The sequence below is a fragment of the Hippocampus comes genome, unplaced genomic scaffold, assembly GCF_001891065.2.
Source record: "Hippocampus comes isolate QL1 unplaced genomic scaffold, H_comes_QL1_v1.1 scaffold105, whole genome shotgun sequence".
NCBI classification, from domain to species: domain Eukaryota; kingdom Metazoa; phylum Chordata; class Actinopteri; order Syngnathiformes; family Syngnathidae; genus Hippocampus; species Hippocampus comes.
This window is the reverse complement of record NW_017806235.1, coordinates 1,588,275-1,606,866: the sequence shown is the minus strand read 5'-3', so window position 1 is coordinate 1,606,866 and position 18,592 is coordinate 1,588,275.

Genomic DNA, 18,592 nt, shown 5'->3' with positions numbered 1-18,592 from the left:
GAGCCTTAGAATCCGATGATGCGGCTTATATACGGCAATCGCAGACATTGTTGTATTTTTTTCTATGCGACGTATAATGCGGTGCGCCCTACATATGAAAACAGTTTTAAAATAGGCCAATCGTTGAAGGTGCGCCTTATACTCACAAGCACCTGAGAATGAGGATAATACGGTAATTGTTTTGGATTTTTAGATTGTGAAGAAAAGGTAAAAAAAAATACAAATAAAAATGTGCCGAAGCGCCCTTGGCATAATGTGTTACTTGTGAACTAATATGGGTTTAAAAGTAACTTTCAGCAAGCTGTTTCAGGAACCTTGTTTGCATTTGTGATGGAGGGAAGCCTTGGTTTGAATTCGGCTCTGCTTAACATCAAGCTTAACATGCTCTGCCGTTTGCTGCTATTCACGCATCGTATTTTCCTTTGCCTCTTCTGTCGGTCAAACTTGTTTGCTTTGTCAATTCCATCACGAGTCCCTCAAACTCTGCAGCCTTCAGAGTGGCCTTACCTGTCGCAATCGATTGCTTCACTTTCCGTTCTCTTCTCTCGTCCTCTGCGTTCAGGCCATTGCCATCCCTGCTTCCACGCTCCCATTGTTCCAATTTTTTATTCCTCTTTTATGGGGAACCATTTGGAAGGCTGGACAGCCAAAGAAGAACTCGGGCAGCTTTGAAGCATCAATGGTGTGGGTGCAGAGAGCAATCTATATTCCAAAATGCTACGGCTGAGAGCGGGGACTTTCATGCTCGGCGAATGGAGGGCAACTATTCGTCTGACTGTCATAAACTTATCATTTCTTTAAACCCCCCAATTCCCTTTCAAACAGAATAAAATACAGTGGGCTTTGAAGAAACAGACTTTCTAAGCAATTGCGCGGGTTACGTGGTTTCAAGCATTTCTGAAACATTCAGCGAGTGGACGATGAACGAGAAAGGCGCACGTGACGAAATAAAAGGAGGGTGGCTTTATATGATGGAAATATTTACGACCAACGGTTTAAGGCACAAAACCCGACATGGTTTCCATTTTGATTTCTCTTATGGGGCAGTCCACCCCCCCCACCCACCCACCATAACTAGCTCCATGTTTTATGGAGAAACAAGCATTTATTGTTTGGAGGTTACAGTTTCTAGTAAAATGAGTTGGGCTTCCTTTCATACGCTCGGAATCTTTATGAGTTTTTAAAAGTGGCAATTACCCTTTAAAGGTCAAACAGCCAATCAGGATACTTCCATTTACTGGCACTTTTAATGGCCTCCCTATGACACATGTTAATGTCCTGTCTGTGGAATTCCCGCGAGACATAAACTAAATGCTGCATGCATGAAATGTTTTTAAATTTGGCGAGTCTTGGAGAAACGAGCGTGGAGCCGGGTACAAATAGGTAAAATCAAATAGGTACAGTAAGTGATCGCAAAAGAGCGTTCCATCCGGCTGCTGTTCCAAAATATTGGCCTTCCAATCGCTTGGAAGAAGACAACCTTCTTTTGCCTCCTCTTTTATCAGGACGAGGGGGGAAAAAGCACAATGTCTCCTACGCGCAAGTGCCCATCAGACGGGTAAACACGCATGCAGTCGCCTCCAAAAGCCGTGTACGCAAGAAAGCCATCACGCTCGAGCAAACATGGGAGGCACGCAGTCATTCCAGTGCCAATCACTCGCCAGGCCCGCTTCGAACGCAAGAAATGACAGCTCTGTAATCAGCAGGTAATAACGGGATCCGTACAGAGGAGAGGAGAGGAAGGCATTTGAGAGGAGAGTTCGCAAGGCTCTTGAAAGCGGCTCGGTGGGAGGGCGAGGGGGGGGGGGGCGATGAATCTCAAGTGAGAGCCTGTTGGCGCCAGCTGAATCCCACCCTTGCATCCTTTCGCTTCATCTCACACGCCCGCACCACCTGGTCCATACCATTTAGCCACAGTGGGGTCTCTGCCTCTCCATTTCGTTCACCCTCCGCCACGCGCGGAGGCCGCGCGGTTCATCAGGCCCCCTTTTCGCAACTTGCGCGTGATGAAGACCTGTCAACGCCGAAGTCGCACGCTGATTGGAGCGAGAGCCCACGCTGAGCGCACTCACAGACCAATATAGATACGCAAAGCTGCCATCTACAATTACGGGGCAGGAAATATCAAACGTGGCAATCATAGAATGTGAAGAGAGAGCTTGCAGCTGCCTCGTCAGCACTCACATGAGAAAAAAAAAAAAAAACTGATGTTCATTGTCGGATTCTTCAATGTATGCAGATGGATCCGAGGCATTTCACAAACGCAACGTGACTTTGAACATACAGTGGTACCTCTACTTACGAACGTCTCTTCATACGAAATGTTCAAGTTACGAAACGCCTCAACGGGAAAATATTGCCTCTTGTTACAAAAGAAATTTCAAGATACGAAAATAATGAAATGAGCGCTTGCTTTGTTGGTCATTGCGCTTGCACGTGTGACATCGATTGTGGCTACACCGGAGGCGGTCAGGAAGGCGGGTGGCGGTGCCCAAGGGGCGGGACGGTGCTGAGTGAGCAATACTTCACCTGCATCAGAAGCGCACACACAAACATCCCGTCACACACACACGCACGCACACACACACACACTGAAATACACACAAGCTTGACATGAAAGATTTACTCCTGTCATACAGGCCCATTGATCCGAGCGAGAGCGGAGGGAACTGGGGAAGAGGAAAATAAAACAACAGAGACAGACAGGGGGTCGTTGACGTAAAGATTCACCTTGGAGCAAACGGCATAAATATGACAAGGCGGAGGAGAAAGTCACCTCCAGCTTTGTCAAACTAACCAATATTCTTTGAACACTTTTGGATTCACAGGAAAATCTGTGAGGATGACATGATGGGGAACGTTTGCGTGACGTCATTGGCAGGTGTTTGCACCGTAAAACCAACTCAATGTACTGGTACGAGCTGTAACGAGCATTTTGGATGAGAGCGGGCAGTACAATGAACAAACATCAAGTCTGGACACTTCAAGATGTTCAGAAATGTAAGTAGTAAGTGTGAGAGGATTTTGCCTTGATTGAACTCAACTCTTTCTTTATCCAACACTTTCCCAGTCGTATTGAATCTTTTTTTTTTTTTGGTTCACCTTTTCAACAATGTTGATTTTGGAATTTAGGGGTGAAGTGCTGCGCCATCTCAACAGGAGAAATACTAGAAGGACAAAAATCATTTTAGGGGGGGGGGGGGGGGGGACACCCACCCGAGTTGTTGGGGAAGGGTTGCCATGGGGAATTTTGGAATTACGCACAGGCTTTGTTTCCAGCCAAATACACAGAGGGGTAATTTTTTTTTGGGGGGGGGGGGTGACTGATGATTTCAACAGAACATTAGAACCTTATCTGACCCAGGAAACTTAAGTTTCTAAGAAACTCTTCCCAGCACGACTTGGACGCCAGGGGATTGTTTCAATGTCAGAATGATAGCGTGTTGCTGGAGGTGTCTCTTTCGCGGAACACTTTTGCTTGTAACTATATGCTTGCCGAGAAGTACATATTAGCATTTTAGAGCATAATACTCATTTCAAGAAACCTCAGGGGAGGGGCTGCTTCGAAAGTGAGTGTGGAGAAAGAGTGAAAAGTGAGCGTTCTTTCCTTCCCTGTGGATTGTTTTGGCGGAGCTCACATGCTGACAAAAAAAAAATAAAACACTCACTGCAATAATAATTACAGGCAACGGAAGCAGTGAGGGTTATTTATGGAACGTGGCTGCCTTTAAAAGTCGCATTGATTAGATCTAAATGCATCAAGTGTAAATGGCGTATTAAATCATTCCCGTTGTATTGCCTTTTCACGGACTTTTTCCAATCCATAACGAACATGAGTCACACAAAGGGTGTCAGGCAAGAGCAACTTATTGCCAAGTTGTGGGTTCCGAATAAATATCAAATTGACCCTCAGTCGACTCCTTGGCTTCCATGTGCATTTTTATTTGTCAATTGGAATCCAAGCATTTGCTGCTGCCACTGTCACTGCTTTTGGATTTGAGATCAGGGCAGCACATCAATATTCTTCTAACCACTGTAAACCGATTCAGTGCATGTCTGTGTTGGAAGGAAAGACTCAACAAGTGCTGCTTTGTTGCTTTTGTTTGGTCCCCAGGAAGGCTTAACGAGCAAGCCCCATCCTCTCCAATTGTCCTCGCCAAACGCCACACAGCGTGATGAACTTCAAAGCACTTAGCGACCGACAGTTATGCACGCCGCAGCGCGGCGGTACAAAACGCAAGGCCTCTCAGGAAACTGCCGGCGTGGTGGCGCAACGCGCGATAAACAAAAGGAGCCGACGCGCAGTGTGTGACGATCCGACGGTTGAATCAATTTGCCGGGCAAGCAGCGGCTTTCCAATCAAGCTGGAGGAGAGCCTTTCAACGCCGCGCTCTTGATGCATATCCAAAATAAATAAAACCACATTTTTCTTCACGCAAAGGGGAAATTATGGCACAGAACGAAGGAGAAGTTAATCAGGCAAATTGAAGTGCTCAGGTTGTCGAGGACATTTTTTTTTTTCCCTAAGATTGACACATCGTGTCTGCAATAACAATCTCATATGGGAATTGAAAGGGAGAAAATAAGGTGAAATGACGCAACGATGAGGAAATTCCAAGGACACGAGGTGCCGCTGAACCCGGGTGAAGAGAAACAAATGGGCCAACAATGGATGCAGATGATGCGGGAAAAGCATGACATCACAAGTGCTACGAATGAAAAATGAGAAATACTCCATTTAATCGCTTTCCACAATTCTCAATTACACTTCCCACCATCAATCAGCAGCCACATTGACACACAGTGTCTGAGTTTGGTCATGTGACAACCGCAAGCCAAATCGTGATTGGTCGTTACTTGAGCCCGAGTAGCTGTGATGTCATTTTCACTCGACGGCAGGTAGCAAAATCCCCTGAGATGCATCAAAATGGGTGGATTTTGCTGCTTAATTCATATTTCACCAACTTTTTTAAAGTTACATCTCCAAAATTCAATACCACATAATTCTCAGTCTTTTCACTTTTTTGTGAAAACTTTCAAAACTGTATATCGTTTTTTTCTGCACTAAAAAGCGCACCTAAAAGCTTTCCATTTTCTTAAAAACTCACAGCGCGCCTTAAAATCCGATGCGTCTTGTGTATGGCCATGACGGTAATATTTCGATCCTTGCTCGAGACATGCTGACAACGCAGAGTTCAAACTTAAAACGAGTAAAACCCATACTAAAAGACAGCAGTTTAAAAAAAAAAAATGAACAAAAATAGCAAACCTGCTTGAAAATCGAATTAAAATTTGAAAAATAAAACAAAATAAAAGCAAAGGGTGATGAAAAATTCAAGAACTATTACAACCCCACTGTCAAGATGGCAAGAGACAACACACACACACACAAACACGCACACACGCACACACGCACACACACACACACACACACACACACACACACTTTTCTTGAGCATTGGGCAAACAAAAGAGAAAGATATTTGAACAAAAGCATGACGACAACTTCTGGTGATTGGCAGCGGGGAGGAGGGAGCTGATGGGAGGATTCTGTCAGCGACAGATAACAGCTGTCTGCCTCACACTCACACACACGCACACACACACACACACACACACACACACACACACACACACACACACGATACGGGTGAGAGCAACAAACACAAACACAGTTAAAACGGTGGGAATAAGGGACCCTTGCATTAACTTTCCAACAAAGTAGCCGACTGTGACATTGGAAAGAGGGACATACAAACAGCATCATGTACAAACAAGCCGCTTGATCTGTGTGACATTCTCACACACACACACACACACACACACACACACACACACACACACACACACAAAATGCACACTCAGATTTGAAGCATTCAGCAGCGTAGGGATAATGAATGAGATTCAACAATGAATTATGGATCATCTTCTAATGGCTGACTTACCTTACTCATTACTAGCATGCTAATGTGATTGGGAAACACGGGATTATCGGCCCTTGATGAAGCCTGGAAATGCCCCAAAGGGACAGGGGCTTGCCGTCCCCTCAAAGTCACGGGAGAGAAAATATTGGACAGCCAATCCAAGATAGTCGAACACTTTGGGATGATTGGCTCTCTGATTGTTTTACATTAACGGCTGGTTGATTTTTTACCATTTCTGTTTCATATATTATTGAAAAGGTGTTTAAAATCTTTTGATATCCAAAGTAAGTTCACACAGCAAGGGTAGTGGTTAGCACAACTGCCTCATGATGGAGAAGTTCCGGGTTCGAATCTCAGGTCACACCCTTCAGTGTGGAGTGAAAAAGATGCTAACCTAGCATATGGCTACATGCTAGGTTAGCATCTTTTTCAGACCAAAGGAGGGGCTGGAGCGTTACAACGTATGAGCTGCGGGTGACCATTTTTTTTTTTCTGATCAACATGAAAGGCATTGATCCACATATGCCGATCACGTTCATTTCTACGAAAATCGGGCTGATGACAATCGGCGTCCGATCAATCAGAACACCACTAAACCAGAATGAAACGGACGAAAATGCCAAACATGTTTTGGATAGGTTGCCATGGTTTCACACATTGATGTTTTCATTTGTCAACTCCTGTATTTTTTTTTTTTTTTTTTTTTTTTTATGAAACGGAGGTCTCCTCTCTGCAAAAGAGATCACAAAATGGATTTGCTCACATTATTTCGACAGCAATCTGCATAAGCCTACATCTCTCAACTGATGTAATACACAGGAGTGCATGTAAACACACTCTCGGGCATTCATCACGGCAACGGCCAAGGTGGAGACATCCCCCCTGCGATCCATCTCTCAGCTTATTGGCACTGAAAGACTTTTTCCTTTGTGCTTTGCCCACAGATTTATGAGCGACTAAAGGAGCATGCAGCTGCTTATGTGTGCATGTCAATGAGTGCGGATGCATACATTAGCAGCATATGCACGCCTTGGAGTGAAGGGCGGTGAGGGGGAGGGGTGGGGGATCAGGCTGATGGTGCTTATTGACACCTCCCCTCCCTCCAACGCACTTGTGGCATCACCTCCCCGTGTCCGTCCCTCCCTCCCTCCATCCAGCTAGCCCCCCCAATCCATCCTATTTCTTTAAAAGCCTGTTAGGAAAGCCAATACCATTCATTAGCACAAAAAGATTAGCTTTTCAGCAGCGTGTGTGTGTGTGTGTTCGGGAGTGTGCAAGGGACAAATAATAGTAGAAGCCTGTTCCAGATAGCCACTTAGTTAACCTCAACAACGGGAGCATGTTTGAATCTGCGAGATGCTATGACTTTAATACACTGACACTCGGAAAGAAAGCAAAAAAATGTCAACATTCGGTAGGTTGTAGCTCCCAAGCCCTTGCTCCGATCGACCTAAAATTTGAGATTCCGTGTTGCGCCATCACGATCAACAAACACACCAAGTTGCATTGCAATCGACATCTGCTGGCTGATTCGGCAATTGAATGACCCAATGCCGTGTGTTTCATTGTTTAAAATATTTGTGTCTCTGCCATGCCAAGTGTGAAATTAAACCACCAAGTAAATCTGCTGTTAAAAAAATAGAGGGGCTCATTACCATGCCCACACTTACCTTCTCCACCACTGACATGATCAGATCAGTGACGTTCCAGAGAGACACAACCATTTCAGACAAAAGACAAAATGGAAGCAGAGCTGCAGTGTTCTGAACAAAGATTCATGTTCCATCTGATAATGATGTTTCAATATTGTTCAGCTAAGCAGTCGACATGGGGGGGCAATTATGTTAGGCGTTGTCATCTCGCCACACCGCCAATCCGCTCCATTAATTGACAGTTGCATTTCGATGGCTTGGAATTGAAATTCGTGTGTGTGTGTGTGTGTGTGTGTGTAGTTGTGATACTAATCACATTGCCACAACGGTAAAGAAAGTGCAGCGACCTTAATTAATCACGATATCAGTCTGTCGGTTATATGGTGCAATACATTCATCAGCAAAGGTAAAAATGACAAGCCACTTTGCATACACTCAAATGACTTCAGTTCCTTCATGATTCATCGTCACGGCAACGCAGCAGCTAAATGAGCACATCACTTTTGAAGAGTGATTAAAACCACCACCACTCGCATCCAAATCTGCACGCAGCAACTTCATTCATATCTTGACGCTTGCACGAATCCACGTCATTGTCAACAACGGCAATGCAACCGAAGCGGCTCATTTTTGGTGCATGCGGCAACTCGAAAAAGCAAACATTCTTAATTGCGTCCAAATCATACGTCAGACAAAACATAAGCGTTGCCGCAGCTACTTACAGTTAATTGGTCTTTTGTGGCGTGAAACTTGAGTCCCCCATTCGTTCCGTGAAATGTTTTTGAAAGTTTCTCGTTGTGGACGATCCATGAGGCAAATCCGTCCGTCTGGTCAACGTGACAAAATGAGTTGAACATGTTTCCGCATCCATTTTCTTTGACAGGATTTTACCGGTCAGGTGCACCGGAGCTACATTTCACTGAATGAGTGCAATTTCCTTGTTGTCTCTCAAAGTGAACTTGAATTTCAATTATTTTTTCCCCCCCTCTCTAAATCTGATAATAAACCTATAGAAAAACTAAAAATCTGCATTAAACAGTTTTTGTTTTGTTTTGTTTTGTTTTGTTTTGTTTTGTTTTGTTTTTGTTTTGTTTTGTGTTTCGTTTCATTTCATGCCATTGTTGCATTGTACTCCTCATTTGAGTAACAGGACTGACAGAAACAAAGAGCGTCTTTTTTTATTTTATTTATTTATTTATTTTTACCAAAGAAGCACATTGCAGTGATGCAACAAAAACACACTTTAAACACAGAGCATCTGAATGATGAACATGTCTTGTGGGGGATTCCAAATCCAGTAATCCAGTGTTCAAGGTTGTTTAAATTCATCTTTTAAATTGTATCGATTAAATATGCAATCAGGACAATGTGCCGGAGAATTGATTTGCTTATGAAATTATTTATTTTATGGATATTTTTACCATGTATGTATACATTTTGTTTCCTAGGGGATGCAAATGACACTCGTGAGTTGGAATTTACCACCAGCTTTACAGTATGTTGGATCTTAATTTAATTTTTGTCCCAATTTTTTTTACCTTAACGGTGCGTTGAATACAAATAACAATGCGTTACAAATTCTTGTTATACTTATAAATGTTTTTGATAATCATGACTGTGTGTGTGTGCGCGCGTGCGCGCGTGTGCGCCCAGTACATGGGGAGTGGATGCTTCCATCATGTTCTATAAGGTCTGTTTGACCAAGCAACAAGCTGTGTATCCAATAAATCGTCATGAAAAACAGAACGAGTTTTAGGGAATGATTTGTTGCTATTTCAGAGGTTATGAAACATGTATTTCGTCATCATTAAACCATTTTGCTATCTACCAGGGACGTCTGCTGCAGTGGTTCTATAATCTGTTCCACCCAATACCAGCTCAAATAATCATTGGCTCTCCAAGTGCCACCATTATGAGCAATAACAATATATGGCAGCACAGTAACCCGATAGCCTTTTACTACTGTAGCAGTTCTACCCCCTAACCAAGTTTGTCCTCCGTGGTCGCGAGTGTGAGCGAAGGTAGCGAATGTTGAGTTCCCTTCAGGGTTCGTCAAGGTCCGAAAACAGCTGGGATAGGCTCCAGCACCCCCCCGCGACCCTTGTGAGGATAAAGCGGATCGGAAAATGGATGGATGGATGGATGGACAAATGTACTTTAAAGGGGGCACACGAAAACAAATGCATGAGCAGTTATTTAACCCTTTCCTCCCCAGGTAACATAGTAATAAACAGTGCCCAATTATTCATTCGTTCATTTGTTTTTTGGAATGTGGGAGGAAACTAGAGTACCCGGAGAAAACCCACGCAGGCCCGGGGAGAACATGCAAACTCTACACAGGAAGGCCGGAGCTGGAATCAAACCCGGTACCTCTGCACTGTGAGGTCGACACGCTAACCAGTGGACCACCGGGGCGCCCAGTGCCCAATTAGTTGCAAACCCGGTACCTCTGCACTGTGAGGTCGACGCACAAACCACTGGCCCACCGGGCCGCCCAGTGCCCAATTAGTTAGAACAAGATTCCATACACAAACACACACACATACACACACATACACACAAACACACACACACGCCTTCATGTAATAACCATCAGCTTTTGGGACAGAGGAAAATCTATATTTCATCTGCGAAGCTGAGATTCTGGAGCACACGCAGAGTTTGTTTGTCATTAAGCCTAATCCCTGTGGCTCACCTAATCAGGCTGCTGTGCGGGTGCGTGTTTTCCGTTTTTTTTTTTTGTTTTTTTTTTTGCGTGTCTGTGTACAGTGCGTCGGGGTGAGAAGGGCCATCGGCAGAATCGTGCAAACACACGCTCGTGGCTGAATTAAAGGCATCGATTGGACATGCCGTGCTCCCACGCGCGGATCAAAGCTTACCTTCGATCAATGGCTAATGTATTTGTTGGTGGCGTTTTTTTTTTTTGTTTTTTTTACGCATCTCAATTTCAAATCCCTTTCAAATGCTCATACTTTGGAGGTTATGTAACCAAACTGCTGTAATATACAATAAGTAGTGTTAAGAGCCCATGCAGTGTTTCTGAACGGGTACAATCCATGAATCACCTTGACAGTGTTTCCATCTGATTCAGGAATCAGCCAACTCCTGACACGTTAAAGTGTGGTGATGGGGGAAAAAAAAAAGGGTCGATTTTGTTAGATAGGCCAGGATGTTTTTGCTTGGGAACATTTTTGATGTATTTTTGTGAAGACTGCTCCGTGTTTGAGGAACGTGCGGGGAAAGCCCAAGATGGTCATAAAGATTCAATAATATGTCAACATCCAAGTAGTCCCTGCAGTGGACCATAATGATGATTCTGCCGGTATAAATCTCTGCTTGTCGTGACCAGCCAACCTTTCCTGTGGGCTAAATTGTACTCGGTTATCAATTCCAATAAAAATCTGCAGTCGTTACACACATTAGCAACGGAAGGGCGATAACGAGGATCAAACCACAGCTCACCTCTGCGCACGATTAAAATAATTGGCAACGAACGACACCAAAACGACACATAATCAGGCTCTGTCCCTCGGCATTTTTATCCATCAGACTGAAACCTCCGTCTTGTTATTTCCCCTCCGTCTCCCGTCATTAGCAACTCTTGTACATGTAATGAACGAGCTCTGCGGCGACCAATCAAAGCCAGACAAACGGGGTCGTCTTCTGAAAGCGATAGCAAGCGGTGGTGGTTCAGTTGGCGCGACTAATTTGCTGCTTTGTTCCCGCGTGTATTTAATTGAAACGATGGGACGGATTCTTTGAGCCCTTTTGTTGCACCACACGCCATGAAAAATATAGCGTAGAACACGGTATTGTGCTTTAATCACATAACTGGTGGGTTTTGACCAAAAGGTAGGTGAGGCTTTACTTTTGAAAAAAAAAAAAACACACACACACACATCATCCATCCATTGATTTTCCGATCCGCTGATCCTCACAAGGGTGGCGGGGGTGCCGGAGCCTTTCCCAGCTGCCTTCGGGCAGTAGGCGGGGGACACCCTGAACCGTTGCCAGCCAATCGCAGGGCACACAGAGATGAACAACCATCTATGCTCACACTCACACCTGGGGACAATTTAGAATGTTCAATCAGCCTGCCATGCATGTTTTTGGAATGTGGGAGGAAAGCGGAGTACCCGGAGAAAACCCACGCCGGCCTGGGGAGAACATGCAAATGCCACACAGGGTGGAATTGAACCTGGTACCTCTGCACTGTGAGGTCGAGGCGCTCACCACTCGGCCCACCGGGCCGCCACACACATCATTGTCGTCGTAAGTATTAGAGGACAAATTTAGTCATTCTTTCTTTTATGACCTTCAACAATCCTTTTTCTCAAGGTCAAAGGCAGCAGCGGTCCAATCAGCCTGCCATGCATGTTTTTGGAATGTGGGAGGAAAGCGGAGTACCCGTAGAAAACCCACGCAGGCCCGGGGAGAACATGCAAACGCCACACAGGGTGGAATTGAACCTGGTACCTCTGCACTGTGAGGTCGATGCGCAAACCGCCGGCCCACCGGGCCGCCACACACGTCATTGTCGTCATAAGTATTAGAGGACAAATTTAGAGTCATTCTTTCTTTTATGACCTTCAACAATCCTTTTTCTCAAGGTCAAAGGCAGCAGCGGGGAAATGCTCAACATACATTGTAATTCAAATATCTTGCCTCTGTTGGTTTGCGACCACTAATGTAGTCTACGCAATTGCGTTAACGTCTTTACCCGCAGTGCTGCCGTGCCAGTTCCATCCCCGACGTAGACGACGAGCCTGCGTGATGCACAATTCCCCTGAGCTCATATCCAAAAGCAAAATCAGGATGAGGCATGGGAGCAACTTTCAATTGAATCATCCAAACAGTATGTGTAGCTTAGTAGATAAAGAGCTCCACCTACAGGACCCCAAAAACAGTCTCATAACTAACACGCAGGTGTGGTTTGGAAAAAAAAAAAATCAAATAAAACATTAGTCTTAATTGAGCTTTAATAGGGATCGCAAACGCACGCACTCTGATAAGAGCCAGTGTCTTCACTCGGTATGGCAGAGAATCTATCCCCGAGACGCTTGGAGGTTGGTCGTGTCCCCTTTCCGCTTCCTGCAGCTATCAGTGGCTCCAGCAAGTGGTGAGGGACCTTTGCAGTACAAAGGAGAGGTCTGATAAGGACCACCTTGCTTCGAGCTTTCACGCTGCCTGTCTCAGCGGGTTAGTCGCAATTGTCCCCATTTCTTGACTCGCTCTGTGTGCAGAGCCGTTAAAAAGGCGCGCAGGTGAGGGGCAGGTCATGGCCCTCGCGCGCGGTGGCGTTGGCGTGTGTAAAAGCGGACGGTGAGATTGTGTAACTTCGTGTTAACAGGTCCAGAATGACTGCGCCATACATTCATGTGAGTTTGTGCAGGCGTGCGTGTGTAAAAGAGCTGGCGGCCATGTTGAGCCACGAGACAGACGTGTGCGTCGGTCATTACCGTAATCGCTCCATTTACTTCATCTACCCTGGGAGGACCGGCTGGTCAGCACCATCTGGACTCAGGCGCAAGCACATACATGGCAATCACCAGACATGGTCGTTTGCATGGCTCGTCAGTCACTACACCTCACGTGAGATTCGCTCATGCTGTACACTGACTTGCTTGGTCACTCTCTCGGTTTCTTGAGCTCTATTTTATTTTGGGGGGTTAATCAGAGGCACTTTCAAGGTGTGTGTGCAAGAGTTTGAATGTGATTGGTTAATTCTGAACATCGCCAGCTCCCCTTTGTTGTGTTTTATTTTGCATCTCAAATAGATTTATTTTGAAAGTCAATTGCAATGCACAGGTTGTAGGTCACATGAATGGTGTCGTCGTTTTCTTCTGAATATTTTCCACTCAGATTTTGGTGAGAAGCTGCACCTGGATTACAAACTTCTAAAAAATTTCCAAATATTTTTAAAAAATGAATTTAATCAGTTTTAAACTTCAAAAGTTCATAAATCGAGGTAATATTTTTCATTGAAATGAATGGAAGTGCAATTAATCTGTTCCTGCGTCAACATTAAGGTATGTTTTATGTTAGAATTTTGCTTAACCATTGTGTGGTTAAAAATAAATCAAATGCAAAAATGGCGGCACCGTGGTCGACTGATTAGCACGTCCGCCTCACCGTGCAGAGGCGCACGGTTCGATTCCGGCTCCGGCCTTCCTGTGTGGAGTTTGCGTGTTCTCCTCATGTTTGCGTGGGTTTCCTCCCACATTCCAAAAATATACAAGGCAGGTTAATGGAACACTCTAAATTGTCCCAAGGCGTGAGTGTGAGCGTGACTTGTTGTTCGTCTATGTGTGCCCTGCGATTGGCTGGCAACTAGTTCAGGGTGAACCCCGCCAATTGCCCAAAGACAGCTGGGATAGGCTCCAGCACGCTTGCGACCCTCGTGAGGATAAGCGGATTAGAAAATGGATGGATGGATAATGCAAAAATAGAAACAAGTGAAAATACACACGGTTATAAAAATAAAAATAAAACACTTATGTCGGACCTTAGCACATTATGTTTCATTTGATTGGAGTGAAGCGTCAATGTATTGTTATTTACCCTTTCACAAGGGACAACTCTTTTGTCCTTGGAAGGTCTGCACTTCATGAATGCTCTTACTTCCTTCTATAATAAGATTTTAAAAACCTTTCATCTTTCCTTTTCTGACTCTTCACTACATCTGTTTCTGATCATTCGTTTTAATCAGGCAAAAAATTGTTTTCCCAGAAGGCTACGAGGTAAAAATGAAAAAGGTGAGAGTGGGAAGCACCCAGCTGGGTCCTCACTGTCCATGTGGGACTGCAAAGGGCCAAGAAAAGTGAACGGGACCAAAGAAAGAAGGACTCAAGAGCTATGATTATGAAGCCGCATGCATGTCGTCCTGGCAACGAGAAAATGGACAGGGCAAAGATGAGAGGAGGAAAGAAATAAGGGAGACACTTGAGGTTTGGGGGGGGAAAAAAATGACACCGCTGAAAGCTTAAAAAGAGTTTAGCATGTACTTTGGGATGCCACACTGGAGCAGAATATTGCCTTCTCATTTCGGCGATATTTCAGCTCCAGTCAAGTGCTGCAAGTTTAAACATCACCTGAAGGTACATTTTTCCCATTTGCTCTCTTTCCGTTTGCATTACTCAGCAATGACCGTGTTGACAAAGTATATACATTTATTCTACCGGTGCTCACGACTGCACCTTCATCACTCTTCTCTCATTTGTATTCTTGTGAGCTTGCAGCCCCTCTTCACTTTCCATCTCAGCTTACAGCCTGTCGTTTTTTTTTTTTGTTTTTTTTTTGCTTGCTTTTCTCTCACCATTGGCTCCCTTTCATGCTCTTCTTATCCTCCCCGTTCTTCAACAATCGCTTTTTCTGGCCCCTATGCCTCCATCCCTTTGGAGCAGAGCTGACATTGGACTTGAGGTCAAAGAGATGGGCAGTCATGCTCTTACTGTCGAATGGGCTTAGATAGAGCGGGGAGACACCCAAGGGAAGCCCCTCCGTTGGCCTTGGGCTCGCCACAGATATAACACTTTTAATTGAAAGATACTTCAATTTATAGAAACAGAGCAAGGCAAAGCCAAAGATGAATGCCACAAAAGCACATTTACTAGCCAGCTTTAATTCACCCGTGGAAACATTTAAAATCCTGGAATTACAACTTTTTTTTTCCAGAACCAAATTCCCCTTCGAGACGGATTATAGCTTTTATAGTGAATGTTATGCACAGTTGAAATATTCACTGTAGATGAATGCTGACCTCTCACGTTGAAAATAAGCCTGCAAAGGTCGTAGACGTTAGCAGAAGAACATGTGTCAAGGCAACTCCAAACACACGATTGATTCCAGTATAACTGGAGGAATTGATACAGGGACATTCTGTTGGCGTGGATGCAACATTTCTTTGACGTTCATGGACATGAATTGAAAACATTCAAGCTAAAATGATAGCGTTTGGCAGGGCTTTAATGTGACACAGAATGTTTGCTGTATACTCAAAAAAGATCCATCTTTTGCCTTGAGCTTATTTTATATTGTACTAAAACTTTTTTACGTGTACTGTGAAGTGGCACGACGTGTACCGCAATAAGGTGTGACGGCTCGAGCCACGGTGCTTGTGCACGATTGATTCCAGTATAACTGGAGGAATTGATACGGGGACATTCTGTTGGCGTGGATGCAACATTTCTGTGACGTTCATGGACGTCAATATGAAAACATTCAAGCTAAAATTATAGCGTTCGGCAGGGCTTTAATGTGACACATGTTTGCTGTAGAGTATACTCAAATGCCAAAAGATCCATCTTTTGCCTTGAGCTTATTTTATATTGTACTAAAACTTTTTTACGTGTACTGTGAAGTGGCACGACGTGTACCGCAATAAGGTGTGACGGCTCGAGCCACGGTGCTTGTGGAATGATGGTTTCTATATTGAGCCACACTGCCCCCGTGTGGTCACTATCTCTATTGCATAGTATAATGATGCACTGTACGTACTGTAACTGTAAAATAAAAATAAAATAAAATAGCCCCGCGACTGCCTGTTGCGATAGACTCCAGTTACTCGCTAAGTGGTGTCAAATATGGATGAATCAAATATTTTTTACAATGCCCATCAAAGACTTACCGTGCATCGATTATTTTGTAACCATTGTTAAAAAAAAAAAATAAATACAAAAAAAACATGCTAACACAAAAACTGGTCAGAACATACCGGTATACATAATATATTTCCTGCATGAGCGCTGCTTTTCGAGTGGACCTGTTGAAGCCTAAGGTTACGGGATAAGGTTACGTAAGAGGACACCAGCCTATAAGCAGGTGTATCACTTTACGTTGTAGACTTCCTAGCCGCAACAGGGGAATAATAACAAATGTATCCTCTGATCGGGGGAATTTGATGATATTTTTGCATGACCAACTTTTTCATTATTTAGCCATCGTTAGTCTTCCTTCATGGCTGAGGCCCTCGGCAACATCACAAGGGGTAGTAACCCTTCCCTGAGTGGAAGGGCTTCAGGCCTGCGGGCCCCGCAGGAGAGCTCTCTCAAAGCTGTGTTGGCGTTGGCCGACGAGAGGGTGGACTTCCTCCGAGAGCAGGTCGTCTGCGTGCTCCGCGTTAAAACAGATAAATGGAACCGCTTCATCGGTACAGAGGAGAATCAGCAACTCATTTTTGACTACCTGGACCATAGTTGGAACAACAGGCTGCTGTTCTTCACAGGACCTGGAGGCACACTCCATGCAGGCGATACTCAGGTGAAATACATTGTCGCATCCCTCTCAGATTTGCTTAACTCGTTATTTAGAAATAAATCATTAACAGCCTCGGAAGTTTGAGAATCAGCGCTTTAGAAATTCCACTACAGTATGGTATCTAATTTTAACAACTGTATGACAACGCGTTGACAGGAGTAGTCTCGGTCTTCATTTAAGTTTGTTGTGACTTCTAAAGAACAGCTGCAGTAATCCAATGACTTTCTTATTAACATAGGAAGATGGTTTTGTGAAGAAAAAAAAAAGGCAATTAAAAAAGGCAATATATAGCTTCCTTTTTTTCCCCACTCCTCTGGACAATGTCTGACATACCGATTCCTGATATAAGTCCCTACTTATTCCTGTTGATATCAATGCTGTTGAAAGCATTCCTCCTGTTTTTGCATGTGTGAAGACATCACCGCCATGGAAGACCAAAATATTGTGCGTTCTGAAGAAGGGCGTAAAGACAATCGCTCGCCAAGGATTCCGAGAACAACTGCGGCTGGGGGAAGTACCGGGATACCCGATGGAGCACTTACCAATTGTCATCTCACAGGTGGACAGTGAGCTTGCGGACGTATAAATTTTCCAACTCTTCCTTTGCAATGTAGCAGAGCTGGCTAAAGTACTCACACCACACTCTGTGCTTAAAATCACTCCATCGTGAACTCTCCCTCACTCGTTTCTTTTTGCATTACAGGCACTTTAAATAAGACCACGGATCGAGAATATCTTGCTTCTCTCAATCTTTTCCAATGCTCTTAATATTCCCTGGTTTACATTCCTCCGGGTCTCCGCTGAACCTATATTTTCAACAAGTCCCCGAGATCTCGATCAATCTCGTTGTCCTCAGGCCAAATTATGCATGCGCTGTGTCTTTGCAGGTGCTGGTGTGTGTTCTGTCGAACAGCCTGAACCATGAGGAGTGGCCTCAGGTTGTGTCAGAAGACATTCGCCGACACCTGGAGAAGCTAAGAAGCATCGTGGTCACCCTGAGAGGACGCGCTGAGGGGCGAACTCTGCTGCCCCTCCCCCTTGGTGTGGAGAGGGCACAACCTGAGGACATTGGACTCGGGTTGGTGGACCGTACCCCCTCAAAATTTAAAACGGTTGTCTAAGGAACATGGATGCTTTTTCATTCTCAAGTAGAGGTGATGATCCAGCATTTCGCCTTCTGCCTCCTTCAGGCCACTGGACGGAGGCTTGTTATATTCCATAGAAACGCTGATTGTTCAGTGGTCTGGACAAATATGGAACGTCCTGAAGAAGGACTCTGGAGCCCTGCTGCTCCAGGGTGAGCATCCCGGCCCCAATGCCGAGCTCCAGTTCTGGACCTCACAAAGAGAGAATCTTTTGGCAATTCAATCACAGGTACAATCACAATAGAACACGAGAGAGAGAGAGAAAGCTCAGACATGGCGGGCCTCCACTTGAAAATTTGTCATCTCATAATATCTGAACTGGCACTAGGGTTTATTTGTGGCAACCTTAATCAAATTCCTTCTGATCAGAAATGTATCTCATAGCTATTTCCAAGGTAATCGAGGTTCTCATCGGTTGCTTTGGTGATCGCGACCTAATAAATGCCCGCTACAACATTTACATTTCTGGAGCCCACTTCATGTGACCGTCCCATTTGGCGTTTTCAGATTCAAAGTCACAAAGTGAAGCAGATCATGGAGATCTTGAGAAGAGTCAAAAGCAGTTACCATTCCTCCTTCCAGGACGTCTCCGTCAAAGTCAACGATGGTGACGTTC